Raw genomic sequence first — 13,707 nt, 5'->3', positions numbered from 1 at the left:
ATCAAAATATAGGCTGCCCAAAGTCACACCAAACCCATAGACACCTCAAAACTCACTATTGGATACTTCATTGCTCTCCAGAGAAAAGAGATCCAGCTCCACCCACCAGAACACTGACACAAGCTTCCCTAACCAGGAAACCTTGACAAGCCACTAGTCCAACCCCACCCACAGGGAGGAACCTCCACTATAAAGAAGAACCACAAACTTTCAGCATACAGAAAGGCCACCCCAAACGCAGCAATCTAAACAAAATAAAAAGGCAGAGGTAAAGGATTCAGCAGGTAAAGGAACATGTTAAATGCCCACCCAACTAAACAAAAGAGGAGGAGATAGGGAATCTACCTGAAAATGAATTCAGAATAATGATAGTAAAGATGATCCAAAATCTTGAAAACAAAATGGAGTTACAGATAAATAGACTAGAGACAAGAATTGAGAAGATGCAAGAAATGTTTAACAAGGACCTAGAAGAAGTAAAAAAGAGTCAATCAATAATGAATAATGCAATAACTGAGATCAAAAGCACTCTGGAGGGAACCAACAGTAGAATAACTGAGGCAGAAGATAGGATAAGTGAGATGGAAGATAGAATGGTGGAAATAAATGAAGCAGAGAGGGAAAAAGAAATAAAGAAATGAGCACAGCCTCAGAGACCTCTGGGACAATGTTAAACACCACAATATTTGAATCATAGGAGTCCCAGAAGAAGGCAAAAAGAAAGGCCATGAAAAAATACTTGAAGAGATAATGGTTGAAAACTTCCCTAAAATGGGGAAGGAAATAGTCACCCAAGTTCAAGAAACCCAGAGAAAACCACCCAAGTTCAAGAAACCATGGCAAAAACCACCACAATATTGTTAAGTAATTAGCCTCCAATTAAAAGAAAGCTGAGTACTGAAGAATTGATACTTCTGAATTGTAGTGCTGGAGAAGACTCCTGGAGTCCCTTGGATGGCAAGGAGATCAAACCAGCCAATCCTAAAGGAAATTAACCTTGAATATTCATTGAAAGGACTGATGCTGAAGCTGAAGCTCCAAAACATTGGTCACCTGATGTGAAGGACCAACTCACTTGGAAAGACCCTCATGCTGGGAAAGATTGTAGGCAAAATGAGAGGGAGTGACAGAGGATGAGATGATTAGACAGCATCACTGACTAAATGGACATGAATTTGAGCAAACTTCAGAAGACTGGGAAGGACAGGGGAGCCTGGTATGCTGCAGTCCATGGAGTCACAAAGAGTTTGACATAACTTAGTGACTGAACAACAACATGGATTTTGTGTGTAACTATATACAAATCTGATTATTATTATCATTATGTGGAATGTTTATGTGTAAGAGAAAGAGAAATTAAGCAAAAGAGAGTGAGAGGTTAAGAGAGCAACTCAATTAATCTTTGTGTTAAAAATCATTAAATGTTCTGAAGAACTTTTAAATGTCACTTTATACCTCCTTGCTGGAAAAACCACTTATGGGTTGTTGTTGTTGTTGTTTTTTCTCTTCAACTTATTTTTGTGCCCCTTCATTGTATGGTCTGAAATATTAAATCTTGTGTAAGACAGTGTACAAATAAAACATTTAGGGAACTCACATTTTAAACCCTCCAGAATCATTTACTCAGATTCAGTTCAGTTCAGTTGCTCAGTCGTGTCTGACTCTGCGACCCCATGAATCGCAGCACGCCAGGCCTCCCTGTCCATCACCAGCTCCCAGAGTTCACTCAGACTCACGACCATGGAGTCAGTGATGCCATCCAGCCATCTCATCTTCTGTCGTCCCCTTCTCCTCCTGCCCCCAATCCCTCCCAACATCAGAGTCTTTTCCAATGAGTCAACCCTTCGCATGAGGTGGCCAAAGTACTGGAGTTTCAGCTTTAGCATCATTCCTTCCAAAGAAATCCCAGGGTTAATCTCCTTCAGAATGGACTGGTGGGATCTCCTTGCAGTCCAAGGGACTCTCAAGAGTCTTCTCCAACACCACAGTTCAAAAACATCAATTCTTCGGTGCTCAGCCTTCTTCACAATCCAAATCTCACATCCATACATGACCACTGGAAAAGCCATAGCCTTGACTAGACGGACCGTAGTCAGCAAAGTAATGTCTCTGCTTTTGAATATGCTATCTAGGTTGGTCATAACTCTTCTTCCAAGGAATAAGCATCTGTTAATTTCATGGCTGCAATCACCATCTGCAGTGATTTTGGAGCCCCCCCAAAATAAAGTCTGACACTGTTTCCACTGTTTCCTCATCTATTTCCCATGAAGTGACAGAACCAGATGCCATGATCTTCGTTTTCTGAATATTGAGCTTTAAGCCACCTTTTTCACTCTCCACTTTCACTTTCATCAAGAGGCTTTTTAGTTCCTCTTCACTTTCTGCCATAAGGGTGGTGTTATCTGCATATCCGTGATTATTGATATTTCTCCCGGCAATCTTGATTCCAGCTTGTGTTTCTTCCAGTCCAGCATTTCTCATGATGTACTCTGCATATAAGTTAAATAAGCAGGATGACAATATACAGCCTTGGCATACCCCTTTTCCTATTGGAAAGAGTCTGTTGTTCCATGTCCAGTTCTAACTGTTGCTTCCTGACCTGCATACAGATTTCTCAAGAGGCAGGTCAAGTGGTCAGATATTCCCATCTCTTTCAGAATTTTCCACAGTTTATTGTGATCCACACAGTCAAAGGCTTTGGCATGGTCAATAAAGCAGAAATAGATGTTTTTATGGGACCCTCTTGCTTTTTCCATGATCCAGCAGATGTTGGCAATTTGATCTCTGGTTCCTCTGTCTTTTCTAAAACCAGCTTGAACATCAGGAAGTTCATGGTTCACGTATTGCTGAAGCCTGGCTTGGAGAATTTTGAGCATTACTTTACTAGCATGTGAGATGAGTGCAATTGTGCGGTAGTTTGAGCATTCTTTGGCATTGCCTTTCTTTGGGATTGGAATGAAAACTGACCTTTTCCAGACCTGTGGCCACTGCTGAGTTTTCCAAATTTGCTGGCATATTGAGTGCAGCACTTTCACAGCATCATCTTTCAGGATTTGAAACAGCTCAACTGGAATTCCATCAACTCCACTAGTTTTGTTCATAGTGATGCTTTCTAAGGCCCACTTGACCTCACATTCCAGGATGTCTGTCTCTAGATTAGTGATCACACCATCATGATTATCTGCGTCATGAAGATCTTTTTTGTACAGTTCTTCCGTGTATTCTTGCCACCTCTTCTTAATATCTTCTGCTTCTGTTAGATCCATACCATTTCTGTCCTTTATTGAGCCCATCTTTGCATGAAATGTTCCCTTGGTATCTCTAATTTTCCTGAAGAGATCTCTAGTCTTTCCCATTCTGTTCTTTTCCTCTATTTCTTTGCACTGATCACTGAAGAAGGCTTTCTAATCTCTTCTTGCTATTCTCTGGAACTCTGCATTCAGATGGGTATATCTTTCCTTTTCTCCTTTGCTTTTCGCCTCTCTTCTTTTCACAGCTATTTGTAAGGCATCCCCAGACAGCCATTTTGCTTTTTTACATTTCTTTTCCATGGGAATGGTCTTGATCCCTGTCTCCTGCAGTGTCACAAACCTCATTCCATAGTTAATCAGGCACTCTACCTATCAGATCTAGGCCCTTAAATCTATTTCTCAGCACTGTATAATCATAAGGGATTTGATTTAGGTCATACCTGAATGGTCTAGTGGTTTTCCCTACTTTCTTCAATTTGAGTCTGAATTTGGCAATAAGGAGTTCATGATCTGAGCCACAGTCAGCTCCTGGTCTTGTTTTTGTTGACTGTATAAAGCTTCTCCATCTTTGGCTGCAAAGAATATAATCAATCTGATTTTGGTGTTGACCATCTGGTGATGTCCATGTGTAGAGTCTTCTCTTGTGTTGTTGGAAGATGGTGTTTGCTATGACCAGTGCATTTTCTTGGCAAAACCTATTAGTCTTTGCCCTGCTTCATTCTGCATTCCAAGGCCAAACTTGCCTGTTACTCCAGGTGTTTCTTGACTTCTTGCTTTTGCATTCCATTCCCCTATAATGAAAAGGACATCTCTTTTGGGTGTTAGTTCTAAAAGGTCTTGTAAGTCTTCATAAAACCATTCAACTTCAGCTTCTTCAGCGTTACTGGTTGGGGCATAGACTTGGTTAACTGTGATATTGTGTTTTTGAGATTGCATCCAAGTACTGCATTTCGGACTCTTTTGTTGTCCATGATGGCTACTCCATTTCTTCTGAGGGATTCCTGCCCACAGTAGTAGATATAATGGTCATCTGAGTTAAATTCACCCATTCCAGTCCATTTTAGTTCGCTGATTTCTAGAATGTCGACATTCACTCTTGCCATCTCCTGTTTGACCACTTCCAATTTGCCTTGATTCATGGACCTGACATTCCAGGTTCCTATGCAATATTACTCTTTACAGCATCGGATCTTGCTTCTATCACCAGTCACACCCACAGCTGGGTATTGTTTTTGCTTTGGCTCCATCCCTTCATTCTTTCTGGAGTTATTTCTCCACTGATCTCCAGTAGCATATTGGGCACCTAATGACCTGGGGAGTTCCTCTTTCAGTATCCTATCATTTTGCCTTTTCATACTGTTCATGGGGTTCTCAAAGCAAGAATACTGAAGTGGCTTGCCATTCCCTTCTCCAGTGGACCACATTCTGTCAGACCTCTCCACCATGACCTGCCCATCTTGCGTTGCCCCGTGGGCATGGCTTGGTTTCATTGAGTTAGACAAGGCTGTGGTCCTAGTGTGATTAGATTGACTAGTTTTCTGTGAGCATAGTTTCAGTGTGTCTGCCCTCTGATGCCCTCTTGTAACACCTACCATCTTATTTGGGTTTCTCTTACCTTGCGTGTGGGGTATCTCTTCACGGCTGCTCCAGCAAAGCACAGCCTCTGCTCCTTACCTTGGACAAGGGATATCTCCTTACCCCTGCCCTTCCTGACCTTCAACATGGGATAGCTCCTTTGCTCTAATGGTATCCTATTAAAAATTATTGTGCAACAACTCCCTGAAATAGAAATTAATAAAACAATCTCATATACATTTGTATCAAAAAGAATAAAATATCTAGAAATGAATTTAATCAATGAAGTAAAAGACTAGAACACTGAAAACTATAAGATACTGATGAAAGAAACTGAAGAACACACATATAAATGGAAATATATCCCACACTCATGGATTGAATGAATTCATATAAATGTCCATATTACCCAAAACAATATACAGATTCAATGAATTTCCTGTCAAATCCCAATGGCATTGTTCAAAGAATTATAATCAATAATTTTAAATCTTTCTTGTTGTTTAGTCACTAAGCTGTGTCCATCTCTTTAGCGATCCCATGGACTATAGTTTGCCAGACTCCTCTGTCCATGAAATTTTCTTGACAAGAATACTGAATAAACAAAGAAATCTTAAGAAAGAAGACCAAATCCAGAGGGATCATGTTCCTTCATTTCAAACTATACTAAGTAAGACACATATGCACCCATGGGTGATTCATGTAGATAGATGTACGGCAAAAACCACCACAATATTGTAAAGAAATTACCCTCCAATTAAAACAAATAAATTAATTTTTTTTAATAAAAGAACCAATAGTAAACAAAACAGTGTGGTACTGGCATAAAAACAGACACAGAGATCAGTGAATCAAAACAGAGAGCCCAGATATAAACCCATCCATATACAGTAGATTGTTGATTAATTTATGGCAAAGTATGTGGCGGTTTCACACTGAATAATTCTCACAAACACACAGGATTGAGAGACAGTGCAGGGAGAGCTTGCAGAGAAGCAACTCCTCAAGAAAATATTGAGCGCATATTTTATTGGTAACTTATCTTGCAATATTTAACTAAGAGCAGTTAAAGCAAGACAGAGACCAGAACACTGGGATTAAGGAGGCTTCCTCCTGGAGGTCCAGAGGTAATCACATCAGAGTGGTAAAGAAAGATCTTTGAAGATGAGGGGGCTTGCTCTGCATTCAGAACAGCATTTAACTAATGCTGACTCATCAGCCAGAATTTCTAGTTTAAGGACAAGGGGAAAGAACAAGCAAGGACGGGGAAATGAATAAGATTAAATTTCAGGAGACATTTCTGAGAAAGCAGTAAAATGCGGTTCCCACAAAAGGAAGCAAGAATAATGTGGGGAAAAAAACCAATCTTTTCAATAAATGGCATTGTAAAAATTGGAAAGCTACATGCAAAATGTTGAAACCGAACCACTATCTATCACCATACACACAATTAACTCAAAATGAATTTAAGACTCCAATGTGAGATCAAAAAACTTCGAGAAGAAAAGGTAAAGTGTAAGCTCCTTGAAATCACTCTTGGTGATAGGTTTTTTGGATCTAACCCCAAAAGCAATGGCAAGAAAAGCAAAAATTAACCAATGAGTCTACATCAAACAAAAACACTTCTTCACAGTGAAGAAAACCATCAACAAAATAAAAAGACAACCTAGAGAATGGCAAAAGACATTTACAAATCATATAGGCAAAAATTTATCAAAATAATATCCAAAATATACACCCCAATAATTAAACAACAAAAAGCTAACTGAAAACAGGTTGAAGTTTCAAATAAACGATTTTTTTGAAGAAGACATTCACATGGCCCACAGGTACATGAAAAGCTGTTCAACATGACTAATTATTAGAGAAATGCAAATCAAAATTTTAAAAAATCACTACACATGTCAGAATGGTTAATATCAAAAGCACAAGAAATAACAAGTGTTGGTAAGAATGTGGAGAAAAGAGAACGTTTTCATGATTCATAGGAATGAAAACTGGGGGAGACACTATGGAAAATAATATGTAGTTTCCTCCAAAAGATTAAAAATAGAACTATCATATGATCAAGCCATTCCAATTTTTGGTATTTATCTGGAGACGACAAAAACACTAGTTCAAAAAGATTGTACAGATATATGTTCATTGTGGCATTACTTAACAATAGCCTAGATATGGAAACAGCCTAATTGTTCACTGATGGATGAATGGATAAAGATGTGGTATTATACACACAATGCAATTCTACTCAACAAAAGAAAAGAATGAAATCTTGTCATTTGCAACAACATAGTTGGACCCTGAGGACATTGTGCTAAGGAAATAAGTCAAACAGATGAAGACATATATAATTTCTCTTTATATGGACACTTTTTTAAAAAAGGAACTGAACAAACAAAACAAAATTTATAGAGAAAAGATTAATTTTCCAGGAAGAAGGAGAGTTGAAAAGTGGGAAAGTGGGTGAAGGGAAGCAAGAGGTATAATGTCCAGATATAAAATGTTACCTACGGGGGTGTAATGTACAGCATAGGGAATATACTCAATAATATTACATTGTAAATTTGCATATTACTAAGAAAAGAAATATTAAAAGATCTCATCACAAAGAAAAAATTGTAACTTTTGTATAATGAACAACAATGACTATATTTGTCATGATCATTTCAAAATGCATACAAATGTCAAATTATGTTTTACACCTGAAAATAATGTAATGTATGTCAATTATACTTCAATTTTAAAAATTATGACAATAAAAGCATGCTAGAAAGGAATATAAATGAATAGCACAAAATTAATTTCCAGGATGTTGGGAAATCAAATGAATTTATTTTAAAACAAATCTAGCAATAGAGGAGGTTTGATACCAACTTCGATTCAATAGGTAACTAATTATACATAAAGAGTATTCTCATGGAGAACTCTGTCCCAAGGAACTTTGTCTACTAACTCATCTGGGATAACCATAAATGAGCCTGTTTGAAAATAACGCCCAAGGGTCTGAGGAATATAATAAAATTGCACACCCACAAGGCACTCTTGATACTATCTACTAAGTTCTTCCTAATCTGGGTTTTTTCTTTGTGGTAGCATTTTATCAAATAGCTAACTCACACTTTCGAAGATAATTTTTATGTACTCAACTGCATACTCTAGTTTCTCTATCTTTCTCTGAAATTTTGATAAATTCAAGTGCGTTTCTTCACATTTCCTTTTTCTTAAGAGATGTTTATCTAAATAAGGGTAAGTAAAAATACTTTTTTAAAAGCTACTCATTCTTAGGGAAAGTTGGAATGTGTGTACATCATAACACCAAATATTCAAAAGAAAATCTGAAAGTATTTCATTTCTGGGAAACTTCTTTTTTTTTAATTTTTATTTTTACTTCATTTTACAACACTGTATTGGTTCTGGCATACATTGACATGAATCCACCACAGGTGTACATGAGCTCCCAAACATGAACCCCCCTCCCACCTCCCACCCCACATCATCCCTCCGGATCATCCCCGTGCAGCAGCCCCAAGCAGCCAGCATCCTGCATCGAACATAGACTGGCGATTCATTTCTTACATGATAGTATACATGTTTCAATGCCATTCTCCCAAATCTTCCCACCCTCTCTCTCTCCCTCAGAGTCCAAAAGTCCGCTCTACACATCTGTGTCTCTTTTGCTGTCTTGCATACAGGGTCATCACTACCATCTTTCTAAATTCCATATATATGTGTTAATATACTGTATTGGTGTTTTTCTTTCTGGCTTACTTCACTCTGTATAATCGGCTCCAGTTTCATCAATCTCATTAGAACTGATTCAAATGTATTCTTTTCAATAGCTGAGTAATACTCCATTGTGTATATGTAGCACAGCTTTCTTATCCATTCATCTGCTGATGGACATCTAGGTTGCTTCCATGTCCTTGCTATTATAAACAGTGCTGCGATGAACATTGGGGTACATGTGTCTCTTTCTATTCTGGTTTCCTCGGTGTGTATGCCCAGCAGTGGGATTGCTGGGTCATATGGCAGTTCTATTTGCAATTTTTTAAGGAATCTCCACACTGTTTTCCATAGTGGCTGTACTAGTTTGCATCCCCACCAACAGTGTAAGAGAGTTCCCTTTTTTCCACACCCTCTCCAGCATTTATTGCTTACAGACTTTTGGATTGCAGCCATTCTGACTGGTTTGAAGTGGTACCTCATTGTGGTCTTGATTTGCATTTCTCTAATAATGAGTGATGTTGAGCATCTTTTCATGTGTTTGTTAGCCATCCGTATGTCTTCTTTGGAGAAATATCTATTTAGTTCTTTGGACCATTTTTTGATTGGGTCGTTTATTTTTCTGGAATTGAGCTGCAGGAGTTGCTTGTATATTTTTGAGATTAGTTGTTTGTCTATAATGGACTTTCTAACCACAAATATTCAAATCAGATTGAGTTTGAAAAGCAAAAAACAACTAGCATTTTCATACAGCTTTTATCACAAATATTTTTCTAATATATTTTCACATAATTCTTTCAAATACCCATCGGATTCATCAACTCATTTTTCAAGAGCCTGTTACTCAGTCAACTCAGACATTCTTATTGCTTCTTAAGTTAAGCAGGTGCATCATGCTCTAACTTCACTTAACAAAACCTAGCCTAGGATGACCACTACTTTATGTGCTACATAGCACAGCTTTGCAACTTATTTTCACCTCCTTTACATGTCTCACTGACTTGAAAAAAAAAAAAGAAAATATGAGGGGCATTATTTGAAAGCCCTTTTTGGTACAATTCATCAAAAATTATTTTCTTACTAATGATAATGGAATACTAAAGAATACACCAAAATTTTTTTCAATATTAACTAGTATTTAAAAGAGAATAACAGTGTTGGAGAAAAGATTTATCTTTCATTAAACTAAAGACAGAAGAAAAATTTTATGACAAATTTTGCCTATAAAGTGAGAAACTGAAGACATACTCTAAGTCATTTTAAATTAAGAATATCATCTCTCCATAGGAATTTTACATCTGAATTGTATCAATTTTTACAACAAATTATATGCTTCATCTTCAGTTAAGTAAAGGATGTTTTTATTAGATTTCTGTGCTGAAAAAAATAATATTGATGTTTGATGCATATTTTACATGGCTGTTATATCCACTGAAGAGTGATTACTATTTAGGCAGACTGTGTTTAATTCCTATCTGCTACCATGAACTCTGTGACCTTGTGGGAGTACACAATAAGTGCTAATAGAGTGAGTGAATGAAAGAAGGGTTGATATGTGGATGGGCAGATGAACTATTGGTGATAAAGATGCTCCATTACACCATTACTGTCACAAGTATACTAGACCATTCTCACTAATCTCTTTATGGCCCCTCTTACATCTTTGTTTCTGAGGGTGTAGATTAGAGGGTTAAGGCTAGGTGTGACAACAGTATAAAAGAGGGCAATGAACTTGCCTTGATCTTGAGAATTTCCTGATGGTGGCTGTAGATATATGCACATGGCTGGGATGAAAAACAGGGATACGACCATAAGATGGGCTCCACACGTCCCAAAAACTTTCTGGAGTCCAGTTGTTGACTGCATCCTCAGCACTGCCCAGGCAATAGCACCATAGGAGCTGAGAATGAGAATGAGAGGTATGAGAACAAACATGGAGCTTGTGACCAGGAGGGTCAGCTCATTAGCATGGGTATCAATGCATGACAGCTGAAGCAGTGCTGGAACTTCACAGAAGAAATGGTCCACTTGGCGATGTCCACACAGAGGTACCCAGAAGGTAAACAAGAAGTGAAGTGCTGAGTTGGTAAAGCCACTTACCCAACAAGCCACAGCCAACAGGTGGCAGAAACGAGGGTGCATGAGGACAGTATAATGCAAGGGTCTACACACAGCTGCATAACGGTCATAGGACATCACCATCAGTAGCACACATTCTGTGGTTGCCAATGCAAGGAAAAAATAAAGTTGAATCATAAAGCCATTGTAAGAGATGGTTTTTACTGGGCCCCAGAGGTTGATCAGCAACTGAGGAATGGAGCTTGTGGTGTAGCAGAGATCCAGAAAAGAGAGATTTGAGAGGAAGAAGTACATGGGAGTGTGGAGATGGGAGTCCAGGTATGACAAGATAATGATGAACAGGTTGCCTGTCAATGTCATCAAGTAGAACATCAAGATAACCACAAAGAGAACTAACTCAAGCTGAGGCCAATTAGAAAAACCCAGTAGAATAAAGTAGTCTTCAGAACTTGCATTGATTCTTTCCATCATCATGCATTTCTTGTTACCTAAGGAAAGAATTGTGTTGTGCTGTGCTAAGTTGCTTCAGCTGTGTCTGACTCTTTGTGATCCTCTGGACAGAAGCCCACCAGGCTCCTCTGTCCATGGGATTCTCCAGACAAGAATACTAGAGTGGGTTGCCATTTCCTGCTCCAGGGGATCTTACCAATTCAGGGATCAAACCTGTGTCACTTTCATCTGTTGTCAGGTGAGTTCTTTACCTCTAGCGCCATCTGGGAAGTCCAAGGAAAGAACTACATACACTCAAAAAAAGTGTGGAAATTCTCCAAGAACCATAGAAACACTTAGAAAAGAAACAGAAGCCAGTTCAAAGAATTGAATACCACTATTCAATTCTAAGACAATGTGGGCATTAAGCAAAACTACGATGCTAATTAATTGAAAGAAATAAGACTCCACAAACTAATACTGATAAATTTTTTAAAGGATAAAGAAATAGTGGAGAAGAGAAAGCTATTCCTCCCAGCAGGATCCTAATTAATAACTATAGAAGGAATAGCAGAGCTAGAAAAACATAAATGGATGCTAATAATCAGTAAATTAAAATATGATGAGAAAAAGGATATTTACATAGTCTAAAATATCCCTTCACAAATTACACATTAGTTACAAAATGAAAAGTAGTATACTTTACAATAGGAAAACCTGGTCACATCACCATAGTCAGGTAATCATGCTAGTATCACCAGTGTTGAGACAAACCAACATCCTGTGACTACTAACGTGATGCTCTGAATATGACATAATGTTGCTTCAGTCATATTCCTGCCAAAAATGTACAGCTTGATGTTAAAAATGAAGAAACATGAGACAAACTCATGTTGAGACAAGATGGAGAAAATAACTGGCCTGCACTCTTCAAAAATATCAAATTTAAGGGAGACAAAGGCTAAGGCAATTGTTCAGCTTAAAGGAGGACAAAAAGGCATGATATCTGTGTAAGTCCATACTAGGAAAAAATAGACATTAACTACATTTTGAGACAATTGGAGAAATATGAATATGAACTATAGGTTAGATAATAATATAGTATCCATGTTTAATTTTCTTATTTTGTTAACTATACAATGATTATGTAAAATAGCATTCCTATTCTTAGGAAATAAACAGTATAATTTAGCAGAAAAGAACATGGTATCTCTAAATTAGACTATTATGGTCCAGAAAAAAAAGATACCATAGATAGATAATAGATAAATAGTGATAGGTAGATAGATAGAAATTGATATATTTATACATAGATAATAGATATATACATAGATGATAGATACATAGATTCATATGTGATAGATATAGATAGATGAGAGAGAAAGAAAGAGATAATAGAGTAAGTCTTTCGGGCAGAATGTAAACTATTGCTGAATCTGCTTAAAAGATTAATGGTAGTTCTTTATATCACTTTAGCACATTTTCTATAAATTCAATCTAGAATAAAAAGTAACAAACAAAAAAAAGTTACAAAGTATTTTTTACTTTTATGCTTCGTTCAGATATTTGTGTTGTTATAGAAAAGTAACTTCTTAACTGTTGAGTTACTCTTACTCATCTAAGCAAGACATCTATGTTAAAAGCAACTTGAAAAAATCCTAATATACCAATAGAAGAAAATTTCCATGAAACAATCTTTTTTTAAAACAAATAGCTTTAGTTTTCTTTTCATCATTTTCAGGCAATTTCTATTTTTGTGATTATAGAAAACAGAATAATTGCAATCCCAATAATCTTACATATAGATGAAAAGATATGAGTAACATCAAATTTATTTGTGATTTCAAAATGCTTATATAGGGAGAAAATATTGAGCTTCAAGTAAATATTTTTATAGAAAAACTTTATCTCCTTATTTTTTACTTGCATTCACAATTTATTTCTAAACTGAAAGCTAAATAGAGGTACAAAAAAGAGACAGAAACACATGGACATCAACTTATGGTTACTCATGACACAAACAAAGCTGAAAATCTTAGTTCATATGACTAGATCTGTGAAATAGATGGGGGAAACAGTAATAAAATGCCTTTTAAAGGACATAAAACATAACTGATTTGAAAAGAGGTATTTTTAGAAAAGGGAAGATATAAAGTCATCCAGAGAACAAAGAAGCACAGAAGAATGTGAGGTTGGGGGAAGATGGAGAGGAATCCGACTGCTGGTGCTGAAAGTTGAAAGTTTGCTCCTGTGTATCACAGGGTTTAGACACTTGAACACAGGGCCTCAAGGAAGTTTTCACATTATTTCTTTCCTCCAAGACAGTAACTGAGACCATATTCAAATTCTGCTCATAATATATAATGTCTACATATATTTTTATTCTCCAACTTAGAGAAGAATTCTGGATGTTTATTGAAACCATTAAATGACTGTCATTTTATATACTGAACCTAGAGAACCTTAGGTTTCTTTTTGTTAAAATAATAATAAAGTGCATTTCATAAATAGTTATGACTCCTAAGTGATTTTTTTTCTCTTGTGGGTTTTCAGTCTTTCATAGGAAAGATCAATACTGTCTTTTGTTATAGTTACTATGACAAGGCATAATAACCACTATTTAAATATCCCTCCTTCTCTCTGTGAATGC

The 13,707-nt window shown here is 37.0% G+C and overlaps 1 pseudogene; it reads right to left on the bottom strand.

Moving 5' to 3' along the window:
* Positions 1 to 10,169: 10,169 nt before the first annotated feature.
* LOC120869737 lies at positions 10,170 to 11,106 on the bottom strand (annotated as a pseudogene).
* Between the last annotated feature and the right edge of the window lie 2,601 nt (positions 11,107 to 13,707).

The sequence above is a fragment of the Oryx dammah genome, unplaced genomic scaffold (assembly GCF_014754425.2).
Source record: "Oryx dammah isolate SB20612 unplaced genomic scaffold, SCBI_Odam_1.1 HiC_scaffold_11, whole genome shotgun sequence".
NCBI lineage: Eukaryota > Metazoa > Chordata > Mammalia > Artiodactyla > Bovidae > Oryx > Oryx dammah.
Note: the sequence above shows the minus strand (reverse complement) of the source record. Positions and strands in the feature narration are given on the sequence as shown.